This window comes from Myotis nattereri (assembly GCF_964212035.1).
Source record: "Myotis nattereri genome assembly, chromosome: 19".
In the NCBI taxonomy this organism is placed as follows: Eukaryota; Metazoa; Chordata; class Mammalia; order Chiroptera; family Vespertilionidae; genus Myotis; species Myotis nattereri.
Window position 1 is genome coordinate 3,955,521 of NC_138095.1, and position 14,353 is coordinate 3,969,873.

Genomic DNA, 14,353 nt, shown 5'->3' on the forward strand with positions numbered 1-14,353 from the left:
GGGTGACCACTCCATACGTTATATAAATGTCTATCACTGGGTTGTACACTTGAAACTAATACATCATATGTCAACTGTAATTTAAAAAATATAGCCCTAGCTGGTTTGGCTCAGTGGATAGAGTGTCGGCCTGCAGACCAAAGGGTCCCGGGTTCGATTCCGGCCAAGGGCACATACCTCAGTTGCAGGCTCTTCCCCGGCCCAGGCCCTGGTTGGGGCCGTGCAGGAGGCAACCCATCGCTGTGTCTCTCTCACATCGATGTTTCTCTCTGTCTCTCCCTCTCTCTTCCACTCTCTCTAAAAACCAATGGAAAAATATCCTCAGGTGAGGATTAACAAAAATGATAATAATAAATTAGTATTTTAATATTTTAAAAAATAAAAATGAACAAGAGGGGCCGTCAGAGCTTGGAGGGAGACGAGCTGGACTTGCACCCCGGTCTCTCTGGCTCAGAGACAGGCGCTGGCACCGAGGCCGGCTTCCTGGAACTCCCGCATCCCGCCCAGCGGGAGGGAGACCGAACAGTGCTCCTCTGTCCCCTCCCGCCCAGCACACCAGCGGAGGAGCAAGTGAAGACTGGTCCCCACCTTGTTTGTTCTGCGGCTGCGAGAGAGGTGGGGACGGCAAGAGGCCTCTCTTTTATAAAAAATTTATATTTTTATTGATTTCAGAGAGGAAGAGTGAGAAACATCAACAATGAGAGAGAATCACTGATCCGCTGCCTCCTGCACGGCCCCTACTGGGGATCGAGCCCACAACCCGGGCATGTGCCCTTGACTGGAATCAAACCCGGGACCCTTCAGTTCACAGGCTGACGCTCCATCCACTGAGCCAAACCAGCCAGGGCTCAAGAGACCTCTCTTGGCGGGCGCAGGGGGCACAGATGCCAGCGCTCCTGCCGGGACTGCCCCCCGGGCTCCAGTGTGGAAGGAGAGCCTGGACTGTAGAGTCATTCAGGCCTGGGCTCCAAGCCCAGCTCTGCTGTCTTCCTACCACTGAGCACCGAGCCTCCGCCTCCTCGCCGGTAACATGGGTACAACTGCCGTAGCTTTTCATAGGTTCGCAGAAAGAATTAAATGAGATCAGGCATGTGCAGTACCAGCCCTGGGAGTAAACTGGGGGCTGTCACTGATTATAATCAGAGGAGGAAGGAAGGGTTAGGAGCGCAGGTTCTGACATCAGATATAGCTGGTCCCAGTCCCGGCCTTGGAACTAGCAGCTGTGTGATCCTGGGCAAATCACTTCCTCTCTCTAGGCCTGTTTTCCCACCTGTAAAATGGCACCACACCTCCTAGAGCTCTGGGCAGATGCCAGTGACCTCAGAAATGTGAAGCACCCACTCAGTGCCAGCACCTAGTAGGACCTCAGGGGACAGTGGTCCCATCCACCAGCCAGGTGGGAGACGGAGACCTGGACCCGTGTCCACTAGCAGCTGTCACATGACTTCGGACTTTGTTCTATGGGAACAAATGCCACATGTTGAGGCAGGAAGGAGTGTCCATTGGGGGTACAAGCATTGAGGGGGGAATTAGACACCCCAGAAACAGCCCTGTCCCCCTCACTGGGGACCCCAAGTCGGGAAGAGGCAAGGCATTGGTTACATGCCTCCACTGTCACACCCTCCTAATGACCACACCCCTTTCCAAGGCCCCCTCCCCCACTGGGGCTGGGCCTCATGGACACCCCCCTCAGGGAGCTCCCAAGGCCAGAGGTAGCTGGGAGGGCCCCTTCAGACCCCCCACCATGATGCACCCCTCCTCTAAGGAACCCCAACTGAACAGCATCAGGGTTCCTAGGGGCTCCACAGCTGCGCATCTGAAGTCAGGCAGCCCGGGGTTCAAACCCTGCCAGCCGCTCACCGGCTGCTCATAGCCTTGGGCGAGGCCCAGGGATCAGCATTAGCATTTTAATTATGATGAAATCGTAACTGTGCGATAAACCGCCATCATTCTCAGGATTCTGCTGCTCTCACCCTGTGCCAGGGGCCGGCCTATGCGCTTCCCACGCGCACGCTCACCAGATCCTCTCTGCAACCAGAGTCCAGCGGCTCCCAGGGGGGCCCACTCGCTCCCCAGCGACACTTGGCAATGTCTGGGGACAATGTCACCATGTGCAGGGAAGAGCAGGTTACTGGCGTTGAGTGGATCAAGGCCAAGAATGTGGTTAAACATCCCACAATGCAAGGACAGTTCCAAACCAAAAGGTCTACAGAGCTGAGGTTGCAAGGCCCTGCCCTGCAGGTAGGCACTGCTATAATTCCCATTTTACAGAGGAGGAGACTGAGGCTCAGAGAGGTTAAGTGCCTGAGGCCACAGAGCAGGTTCACAAGAATCAGGAATCAAACCTGGGCAGCTGGCTGCAGAGCCTGGGCCGCCCTGAACCCTCGGCCTGGGCACTGCCGGGTGCCGGTGCCGGGCACCATCCGAGCCCTGACCGTATGGTATTCAAGCTGCAAAGCAGCCTGGAAGGAAGGATCCCTGCTACCAGCTCAGGCGCGTCTCTGAGCCTTAGTTTCTGGCCTGTACAACGAGGCTGCGATCGCAGCGTCTGTGCCACAGGGCTGCTGTGACCTGGCGCTGGTCGGGTGTCTCTTGGGCCCTTATTAAGCATTTGAAAAACGCTTCAGCTCTAGCTGGTTTGGCTCAGTGGATAGAGCGTCGGCCGGGGGACTGAAGGGTCCCGGGTTCCATTCCAGTCAAGGGCAGGTACCTTGGTTACAGGCACCATCCCCCGCCCTGGTCCGGGTGTGCCGGAGGCAACCAGTGTGTCTCTCTCACATCGATGTTTCTCTCTGCCTCTCCTCTCCCTTCCACTCTCTAAACCTCAATGGGAAAATCTCCTGGGTGAGGATTAACAAAGACAGAGCTCTCATCACCATCACCCTACGAAAGCCCCGGTTACTGCCTCACCCCTCCCCGTGCACACACAGCCTGGCATCCACGCCCACGTCCAAACTCACCAAGACCCTGCAGCCTGGCCCGTGGTGAGCCCCCAGAGCCGGTGCGCAGAGCCGGGCTGCTGCTCCGTGTTAGGGCTGAGGAAACTGAGGCTCCGAGAGGCCAGCGAGCGAAGGGCCTCTGGATCCTCACCCTGATTCCTCCCACACCACAGCACCCAGGCGTGTGTACACACCAACGCACACGTACACACACACACACACACACACACACACACCGGCCTGCTCTGCTGCTCTGGCACTTCCCTCCCCAAACACTGCCCTGTTCTCTGCGGTCAGGAAAGAGCTCCCTCCCTGTTCTAATTTGCCCTGTAGACTGTAATTACACATTCCAACCCCTTGCCAGCCTCAGGGGGGCAGGCGGGGGCGGGAGAGGCGAGCCCTCTGTGAGGCTCCCCCGCGGGCCGCACTTACTCGTGGCACCAGGCAAGCGCCTGGGGCTCCGGCCTGTGCCTGAGTGTGAACATGCCCACGGCGCACGCTGCCTCACGCAGGCCTCGACTGCAAACGTGTTTGTTGTCAGCATCCAAGCCCTTTGTTTGGATATAAATACGAGATTGTCGTCCACACAGATGGAGGCTGTGGCGGGGTGGGCGGAAGGGGGATCTGAATCTCAGAGCCAAGGAGCAGGACCAGAAGCCATTTACCTATTCATTCATGCATGCATTCATTCATTCATTCAGCAAATATTTACTGAGCACCTACTGTGCGCCAGGTACTGGGGACACAGCTGCGAGCAAGACAGAGAGAAAGCCCTGCCCTCCAGGGCTGACCTGTAGGCTGGGGCAGAGTACACGGCTAGAGAGCAGAAAGCAGGTCCTGCCTGCTGTGTCGCGCTGTGCAGGCCAGACCGCAGTCCCGGGCAGCGTGCGGAGACTCAGGGCTGAGCCAGGCCCCAAGCCTTCCTCTCTGCCGGGACAGAGACCCAGACTCTCGGCACAGGGCCATCTGGAAGGTCACCATTCTCCTCTGATGGCCCCTGAGGGCTCACCTGGGGCAGCCAAATCCACTCCTCACCTGGTGGGAGCCAGGGGGCATGGAAAGAGCGTGTGCTCTGACTTTGACGTCAGACCGAGTGGGGGGTGGCTCCCAGGCCCGCCTCTCACCCGCTGGGCGAGCCTGCGCACGTCCATCCCGAGCCTCTGAGCCTCACGGGCTCACCTGCTGGTAGGGATCGCAACTGAGCTGTTACAAGAACTTACCAGTGGAGTCAAACCCCTGGCAGAGAAGGCCCTCAATACACAGCCAAGTGCCGTCTCCCTGGGAACCCTGGATGCGCAGGGAGGTGGGAGGTCTGTTCCGCCCAACCCCACGCCGGCCCCCCCCCCCCGGCTCTACCTGATCACATGGCAACCCTGGCACGCATTCGCCAAATCCCATCCTCCTGACGATGCCGTGAGCAGGGAAAGCTGCTTACGTCCGGAGGCGAGTTGGGACGTGTGGGCTGCTGCCCCCTGCGGGGAGATTTCGGGGAGCTGCTCCTCCTGTGCCCTCCCTCCGGGGCATCCTTTGAGTGCCACCTGTTTGCAGGCACCCTGGGGAAGCACCACTGTGGACCCCACAAAAGAATCAGGGAGGGGCCTTCTCCGGTTTGGCTCAGTGGATAGCGCAGGGGCCTGTGGACTGAAAGGTCCTGGGTTTGATTCCGGTCAAGTACACGTACCTCAATTGCAGGCTCGATCCCTGGCCCATGTGCAGGAGGCAACCAATTGATGTGTCTCTCACACATCGATGTCTCTCTCTCTCTCTCTCTCTCTCTCTCTCTCTCTCTCTCTCTCTCTCCCTCCCTCCCTCCCTCCCTTCCACTTTCTCTAAAAATCAATGGAAAAATATCCTTGGGTGAGGATTAACAAAAAATAAAAATTGATCTTTCCTTTAAAAAAAAAAAAAAAGAATCTAGCCCTGACCGGTTTGGCTCAGTGGACAGAGCGCTGGCCTGTGGACTGAAGGGTCCCAGGTTCCATTCCGGTCAAGGGCATGAACCTTGGTTGCTGGTACATCCCCAGTAAGGAGGTGTGCAGGAGGCAGCTGATTGATGTTTCTCTCCCTTCCTCTCTATAAAAAATCAATAAAATACATTTTTAAAAACAGAATCTAGGAGGGAGGCAGATGGCTTCCCACTCCAGGCTGCCGCCTGGGCTGTCCCTTGGCCGTGGCTTCCTGCTCCCGCCAGCTCCCCCTCCTCAGGTCTCCGGCACGGGCACCGCACTGCCTCCCGGAAGCCCTCCTGGCCCCCGTGTGAAGCTCGCTTCAGAGCAACATGTGCCCCTTAGAGCACTTTCCTGGCTAAGCTTTAAAGGCACATGTGCTGCTCTTCACCCATCTCCCTCCCCTAGCTCTTCCCTCGGGGTCGGAAGAGCTGTCCGTGTCCGCTGCCCCCGCACTGAGCTGTGCCCACGCGGACCCAGGCCTTCGTGTGATTTCCTCCAAGACCCGGGCCCTGTGGTCTGGGGAGGGCACAGGCAGGGGAAGGGACAGGAGAGGCTGCGAGCGGAGGGGCTTGGACTGGGCTTTGCGAAGTGAACGGTAAAGGGCAGAGGAGACGGCAGGTCAGTGAGCGGCGAGGGAGGGCAGGGCACAGAGGACGGAGGGCGGGTGTGGCTGAGGCACCGGGAGGGAAAGGCAGGAAGAAAAGACGAGTGAGTGGGGAGTAGGAGGCAGGCAGACCAGCGGGGAGGTCTGGGGTCCCCACACACACACCCAGGGCACCCCCTCCTGCCGCATCCTGGGGCTCCCTGCCCAACCTGTGGGGCCCCGCTTCCCGTGTACCCTGGAACACACAGACTGGGAGCACCTGGGCGGGTGGTGTGAATGGGGAGGGACGAGGAGGACAGGACCCTCAGGTTCGCTGGTTCTGACCAGCCCCCACCTTCCAGGTAAAGAAACTGAGACTCAGAGAGGTGTAGCCACTGGCCCAGGGCTGCCCAGCTCCTGAGTGGGGAGCAGGATTAACCCGCGTGGCCCAGGACGTGTGCCTCAGCAGTATTTACAGGGAAGGGGGGACGGAGGGGGGGGCACAAGTGGGGGGCATCCTCTGCCCGGGGCTGTGTGACCGGGACAGGTCAGCTGGCCCTCCTGTGCCTGGGTTTGGCTCAGTGGACAGAGCGCTGGCCTGTGGACTGAAGGGTCCCAGGTTCCATTCCGGTCAAGGGCATGAACCTTGGTTGCTGGTACATCCCCAGTACCACTCAGTGGGTGATCCCGGGCCGCCCCGGCGGACTGGGCGAGGGCTAAAGGAGACGGTGCGCCCAGCCCAGCGCCCGGCAGGCCACGCCCGGCAGGATGGTGCTGCGGGATCCTGTGTCACCGTGTGGTTCACAGAGGATGGCGCCCAAACGCTGAGGACCAGGGCGGCCTGACTCCCAGGGAGGGCGGAGTGGCTGGGCCCGGAGCCCGGGACCCGGCGGCCGCTCAGAGCAGCCGCCGCTGGGACCTCGGCCCCTGGGCCAAACGAAACCTTCTGCTTGCCAGGCTGCCGGGCGGCGGCAGCAGGGGGGCAGGGGGGGCACCCCGCCACGCTGGGCACCTTCCCGCCGCCTGTATTTACCCAGCAGGGCCCAGCCCGCTTCCTGCTTGCTGCACAGTGGCCGCCTGTCCAGGGTAGACAGAGCCCCAGTGTCCTGTCAGGTCCCCCCCAGGAGGGTGCCCCTCGCGCTCACACCACCAGGCTGGGCAGCGTGGGGTGACTCACTGGGCCCACAGAGGCCATGTCGGTGTGACCACCGCAAACATTCGGTCACTGCAGGCCCGCGCTGGAGGGATCCCAACTGTGCTCACAAAATCCACCGCCCCCGCCCCCCCCAGCTCTCCTGGGCACCCGGCCCGTCCTAGGCCCCAGCGAGGGGGAGCCGTGGGAGGCAGTGTGGCGCAGTGGTTTAAGGGCACACGCAACGCAACCCAAAGGCCACGTGTGACAGGACTGCACTTACGGGGAACGGCCAGCGCAGGCAAGTCCGGAGTCAGACAGCACAGCCTGGCTGCGGGCTGGGGGTGGGGGCGGTGACAGCTAATGGGTGCGGGTTCCCTCTGGGGCAACGGAAAGTTCTGGAGCCACAGTGTGCGGTCGGCACAGCTCTGCGCGCACTAAGAACCCCTGCACGGCGCACTCTGGACGAAAACGTTGTTCTCACTGGTACGTGGATGGCCCCTCGGTCAGCCGCTAGCTCAGGGGTGGGCAAACTTTTTGACTCGAGGGCCACAATGGGTTCTTAAACTGGACCGGAGGCCGGAACAAAAGCATGGATGGAGTGTTTGTGTGAACTAATAGAAATTCAAAGTAAACATCTACACTAATAAAAGAGAAACATGGTAATTGGTGTACAACCGCTACCCTTTTCATTGGCTAATCAGCGAGATATGCAAATTAACTGTCAGCCAAGATGGCGGCCGGCAGCCAGGCAGCTTGAAACTAACATGAGGCTTGCTTGCCTCAGTGATGGAGGAAACCAACGTTCCCGCCTGTGGCTGCAGGCCTCTGAGCCTGCAGTTTCAAACACTGTAACAGATACCACCGGACTTCAGCCAGCAGATTCGCAACATTGTATGCAAAGGCCAGAAACCTACTTTCAGGGGCAGAGGGCTAAGAGCTGGAGCCAAGCCTCAAGGTAAAGCTGGCCCAGAATAAAAAAGAAAAAAAGGAGCGTTTGGGAGTTCAGTCACCCCCAGCCTGAAAACAGCCCTCAGCCCCTCACCCAGACTGGGCAGGCACCCCAGTGGGGACCCCCACCCTGATCCAGGACACCCTTCAGGGCAAACCAGCCGGCCCCCACCCATGCACCAGGCCTCTATGCTATATAGTAAAAGGGTAATATGCCGCCCGGCACTGGGATCAGCGTGACAGGGGGCAGCGCCCAAACCCCCTGATCGGCCCTGCTCTGTGTGTGACAGGGTGCGGCACCCCAACCCCTCCCCCCCCCCGGGCCCTGCTCTGTGTGTGACGGGGTAGAGCCATAACCTCCCCATCGGCCCTGCCCTGAGTGTGACAGTGGCGGCGCCCCAACCCCCTGATCGGCCCTGCTCTGTGGGTGATAGAGAGTGGCGCCCCAACCCCCCCCCCCACAGGCCCTGCTCTGTGTGTGACGGGGTAGAGCCATAACCTCCCCATCGGCCCTGCCCTGAGTGTGACAGTGGCGGCGTCCCAATCCCCTGATGGGCCCTGCTCTGTGTGTGACAGGGGGCGGTGCCCCAACTCCCCTATCGGACCTACTCTGTGAGTGACAGGGGGGAGCTCCTCAAGCCCCTGATGGGCTCTGCTCTGTTCATGACAGGGGGTGGCGCCGCAACCGCCTGATGGGCCCTGCTCTGTGAGTGACACGGGGTCACGCCGCAACCCCCCAATCGGCCCTGCTCTGAGCCCCACCAGGGGCTGCACCTAGGGATTGGGCCTGCCCTCTGCCACCGGGGAGCAGGCCTAAGCCAGCAGGTCGTTATCTCCCGAGGGGTCCCAGACTGCGAGAGGGCACAGGCCGGGCTGAGGGACCCCCCTTCCCCCTGAGTGCACACATTTTTGTTCACCGGGCCTCTAGTCATTACATAAAAGGGTACGGTCTCTTTTTTTTTTAGTTTTATTCATTTCAAATGGGCCGGATCTGGCCCGCGGGCCGTAGTTTGCCCACGGCTGCCTAGCTCCATGATCTTGGACAATGGCTTCCCTTCCAGGAGCCTGTTTCCTCGGTGACATACAGGGTGTGGCACACCGCAGGGGCTCACGGACATGCTGCCCTTCCTCGGAGGCACCCGCTGGGTCCGGGCCTCCCCCTCCGGTCACAGCGCAGCCCCTGAGTCCACCCTCTAACTCAGTCCTGCTCGGAGCCGATGCTGCCAGCTCCACCCAGGAGGAGGGTGGTCTCGGAGCCTCCTCGCCCCTCCCCCCGGCCCAGCCCCTCTCCTGGAGGGAGGACAGTCACAGAGACCACCCCCACTCCCCGGACAGGACTGTGTGGCCTCAGGAACCATGAGACCGCCTGGTCTGTTCCCCACCTGCCACTCACCGGCAGGGGGCCTTGAGCAAGTCACATCTCCTCTCTGGGCCTCAGTTTCCTCATCTGTAAAATGGGGGGGCGCTGCTGAGTGCGTATTTGCTTTGTAATTATTTGCTGGACAGCAGATCTGTGCTTTACATTAAAAAACTGCCAGGACAGCTCCTACACCACGGGCTGCTGTGGGCAGTAAATGTGATCACTGGGGCGTTCAGGACAGAGCAGCTGCGTTCTTATTGTTGTTAACGTTCCTTCCATTTACAGCTGGGAAGACCAGCCCAGAGCAGGCAGGACAGAGCAGGCGCTGGGACCCAGACTTCCTGGCCCCGAGGCGGGCTCGTGACTCTGCTAGGTTTCCTCACCTCCTCATTTCCATCTCTCACCGCCTCTGGGAAGCTATCAGGACAGGCGCTGGCCCATTTCCCACCTGGGAGACTGAGGCCTCGGGGAGAGGACGCCCACCCCAACATGCATACACCCTCCACCTATCACACCTGCAGAGCCCAGAGGAGGGCAGACACTCGGAAGGAACGGTCGGGTGGGGCTGGGGAAGGGAGCCGGAGGCAACAGAAAACCGGTGTGCGTGCTCCCTCCGCCCCACCGCCGCACCGCCAGCCTGTGCCAACAGCAGGCGAGCAGCCAGGACTAGGGCTGAGGCCAGAGCCCGAGGCCCGCCCTCTGCAGCGCCTGCACCTTCCATCCGCTTTGATCCAAATAGTAACTCGGGAAGTTAGATATTCTTGTCCATTCCCAGCTGACAAATGAAGTCCCAGGAGAACGGAGGTTGCGGCTGACATTTACCCAGGCAGCCATCTGGTGTCGGCATCACTGTCACCCCGTTTCACAGATGAACACACTGAGGCTTGGAGAGACCAAGAGACCCAGCTGAGGTCACAACTCGGCAGGAAGGGAATGTGCCTGGAGTCCAACCATCTGCTTTAAACCCATCTGAGCCCTGGCTGGGTAGCTTCGTTGGCTAGAGTGTCACCCTGATAGGTTGTGGGTTCAATTCCCCGTCAGGGCACATATAAGAAGCAGCAGGGCACATATAAGAATGCAACAAATCAATCTCTCCTCTCTCTCTCTCTCTAGTAAATAATATTTTTTTAAAAAGAGCTAAGAATTAAATAAATAAGCCGTCTGAGTTCAGCGCTTCGGGGCCTAGGAAGACCTCGCTCCGGGCCGCCTGGCCAAGTGCCACCCCCCGTGGGACTCGCAGGACAGCGGTGAGGAGCTGATAACGCATCCGACAGACGTGGGGTTGGAACCCTGGCTCTGCCGCTGGGCAGCGGTGCGACCTGCCCCCAGGCGGAGCGCTTCACCCTCTGCAGCACCCACGTGGGATGATGGGAACTCGGACCCAAGCTCCAGGGGGGCAGGGCCCTCTCCGGCTCTGGTCACCACCGAGTCCCAGTGCCCGGAACAAGGCCGCACTCAGCCGCTGCTCAGGTGCGCTCGCCAAGGGACCAGATCAGCGACTCCACGAGTGAGCAAATGAACGGAATCAAAGACAAAGCCGTTCTCCGGGGGCAGACGGCCTCCAGGCCGAACCTGGACCCGACTCTGAGCTAACCCCCTCACAGATCCCTGACCGAGTGCCCACATGGACCCCATGCCCTCTGAGGGCGAAGGCTGTCATGAGTCCATTTTTGCCGACGAGGAAACCGAGGCTCAGAGAGGCCAGGACACGCCACGCTCACTCAGTCTCGGAGCCAGGGCTGAATGTGAGCGGGCGGCTTTCCTGACCCCCGCCTTATTGATCTGCCCGTCCACTCCCCCGCTCCTCCCTTCGCTCATTCATCCACCCTGTCTCTGTATCCCACGCCTCCGCTCTGTGCCAAGGGCAGACAGAGTGAGCCAGCCCCGGTCCCCACCTGAGGCCCCTTGGCCCCGTGCCCGCTGGGGTCTCCTCTGAGTCCATGCGGCCCATCGGGGGTGTTTGCTGGAAGTGCGAGCGAGCGCACACACACCACACACACACACACACACACACACACCACACGAGGAGCTGTCCCAGGAGCGGTCAGCCCTCCTGGACAGCCGGGTGTAGCCCAGGCCACTCCACCCTCAGGAAAAGCAGGCGCCTGGTGAGACTGAGCAGCCCTTTGTGTGGGGCTGGCAGGGCGGGCGGCCGGGCGGCCGTTACTCACCACTGAAGAAAAGAAGAGCGTTCCCATTTGGTCAATGGCCCGCCTGTCACCCCCTCTTCTTGCCCCACCTCCTTCTGTGGCTTTTCCTGTCCCCTGAGCTCATCTGGGGCAGACTTGTGAGGGCCTCCTATGGCCCCAGCATGTGCTTTGTGATCCGCCCTCACCCACGAGGAAACCTGCTCAGAGAGGTCACACAGCCAGCAGCGGCCAGGGCTCGGGGCAGAACGGAGAAGCCGGTGATCAGGAAGGGCTCAGAGGCGGGAAGGAAGTCAGAGTCACAATGGCAATAGGGGCCTGGCCTCCTGTCCCTGTGCCCACCAGTCAGGGTGCCAGCTCATGGGACCAATGACACCGAAGGCAGGGGGTGCCCTGGCTGGGGCAGGAGTGGCAGCTGGCATACCCCGAATACCCCGCACACTGGCAAAGCTCTGACTTCCAGCAAACCCCAGGTGGCAGCCCAAGAAACATGTCACACAGCAGGGGGGCACAGCTGAGATGTGGCCCGAGGTGGGACAGACTCCAGGGGGGTGAGTCCGAGGTGGCTTTCCAGGAAGGACGCTAAGCCAGTCACTGGGCTTTCAGGGACCCAAGGGGACCAGTCACTCTGCTCTGGCTTCCATTCCAGCTCTGCCAGGAGCCAGCAGGGCATCCCGGGCAAACTGCTTCTCTCTGAGTCCGCCTTCCTGCCCCCGCCACCTCCAGGGGAGGCGAGGCTATGGCACCACCGACGCGAACATCGGGCACTAGACATTGGTTATAAATTAAACAGTCATTGGTGCGTTGAGGACAAAGCAGGCACTACCATCGGCCCCATTTTACAGATGAGGAAATAGAGGCCCCAGGAGAGAGGGAATTTACTGAGAGCCGGATCTGAACCGGGCAGCCGGGCTCCAGCCCTAGTTTTTAAGCATTAAATCAGGAAAGTAGGAAAGACAGCTTTGGCACGTAGTTGACGCTCGTAAATATTTCATGGGTGAAAGATATCGTCCTTTGTCTAAGCACAAGTCTAGATTTGCCCCTGCTACCTCCCACCCACCTGCCTGGCTCCCAGGGGCTCCCAGGGGGGCATCCTGGAACAGTCAAGGGCAGGATGAGGAAGGAGATGGTGTGTTAGAGCCCCATTGTGTGCCTTGACTGTCCTTGCAAAGTGGGAACTGAGAGCCCATTTGACAGATGAGGAAACTGAGGCTCAGAGAGGTCAGGTGACTTGCCTGAGCTCCCCGGGTGAGGGCGGAGCAGGCCCAGGGGTTGAGCCCACGTCTGTCTGGGCAGATCAGGTTCTTGTCTCTATACTACATCTTCTCAACAACTGTGGACCCAGACAAAGGGGACAGGACACCTTGGAGACGGAGGGCATGGATTTTGAAATTAGACGAATGGAGTTCTGATCCCAGCTCTGCCCCTTCCCAGCTAAGAGAACCTGAGCAAGCAACGTCCCCGCTCAGACCTCAGTTCCTCCCTCTCCAAAGTGGGTATGACCATAGTTTGTATCCAGAAGTGCTAAGGATATGTGGCTCAGCGCCTGACACATAGTAAGTGCTCAATAAACGCTCGCTCTCACCGTCACGACCACGAACGCAGCCAGGCAGAACCTCGTACCCAGCGTTCAGAGCGGGTATCTCAAGAGATCTGAATTAATCTTTAACAGGAAATTCCTCTCCAAATTAGCGATGCGGAGCATTCCAGAGGGCTGGCTGGCATGAAACGTCCTCTGGCTCCCAGATCCTGTGTGACAAGACGCGGAGCTGTTCCCTGGGTGCCCAGGATCGGGAGGAACCTGAGTGTCTTTCCCAGCATCACCTGGGGGAGCCTGATGGCGGCCGCAGGCCAGTGGCCTGTGAGGGGAGATGCCCATTTCATGTGACTCCCTCCGGGAACAGACCGAGGGGCTCAAAAGACTCCCCGTCTCAGATGCTGTGCTCAGTCGCTCAGCTAGGCCACCGAGCACCTACTGAACACCCACTATGTGCCAGGCACCGCGAGCCAGCCCTGTGCGTACCCTCCCTCCCCCATCTCCCTCCAGGGCACCCTCTCAGGCCCCACCTGGGCCTCACATCCCTTCCCTGGACAGTGTCCCCGGGGACCGGCCTCCCTGCCTGGCCCCACGCTGCAGCCAGGGGACCTTTCCAGACCACACGTCCAACCTGCCCCCCAGCCTGGGCATTAGGGCTCGCGGTCTGACCCAGGCCCTGCCTCTCCGATCCCTCCCCCTTCCTGTTCACATCGCACCCAGACAAACAGAACGATTTCTTGACTCTACAAGCCCAAGGTTTACTCACCTTACTCCATTTCTCTCTCTTTTTTTAAATATATTTTTATTGATTTCAGAGAGGAAGGGAGAGGGAGAGAGAGATAGAAACATTCATGATGAGATCATCGATCAGCTGCCTCCTGCATGCCCCACACGGGGGATCGAGCCACAACCCGGGCACGTGCCCTGACCGGAATCGAACCCTGACCTCCTGGCTCACAGGTCGACGCTGAGCCACGCCGGCCGGGCACCTTACTCCACTGCAAGATGCCGCCCCTGGTTTTAAACGTGAGCCTGACTGGCCCATGAGTGCCATTTGCCACCTGTTTGGGACCCCCCCCCCCCCTGCGCCAAATCACCAATAAGGTGGGAAGGAGGGTCCCTAGCCGTTCTGGCTCCCACTGATCCTCACACAGAAAGAGCTGCGGAAGGTGGGAATGGCCCGTTCCTTTCTCCACCCTTTTTATTAAGGTGTTTGTGGCAACAGCCACCAGCACAGACACAAGGCGACGGGGCTCTGAGTGTGCCAGGCCCTGCCCGGGGCTCCCCACTGGACGCCCGCCTCACCCAGCCCTGGGTGGCCCTCATGCCGCCCCCACGTGACAGGAGACACCAGGGACCAGCTCAAGGTCGCCCAGCCGTGGGTGGCAGGGAGGCCCCCTTGACCTCGCCTGACTTCACCTTCCTCAGGAAGCAGCCGCTGAGCTGGACCCTGGGTGACCAGCTACCGTGCAAACCTGAGATGCCCGGCCCGAGCCCTTCTCAGCCCCCAGGACCCAGCTCCTCGCCTGCCAGGACCCCAGGGCGCAGGCCCCGCCCGCCCGTCTTCAGAAGCTGGGCCAGAGCAGCCAGGGCCGCCGGCCGGTCCGGTCCGTCCCAGGGCCCACGGGTGCCCGCAGGAGGCCGTGGGAGCTGGCGGTCCCGGGTTTAAACGGCACTTGGCCAGCCCTGACCTGAACCTCAGCTTCCTCATCCACAGGATGGGCGCCCCGCCGGCGGCCCGTGGCCAGTGGGCAG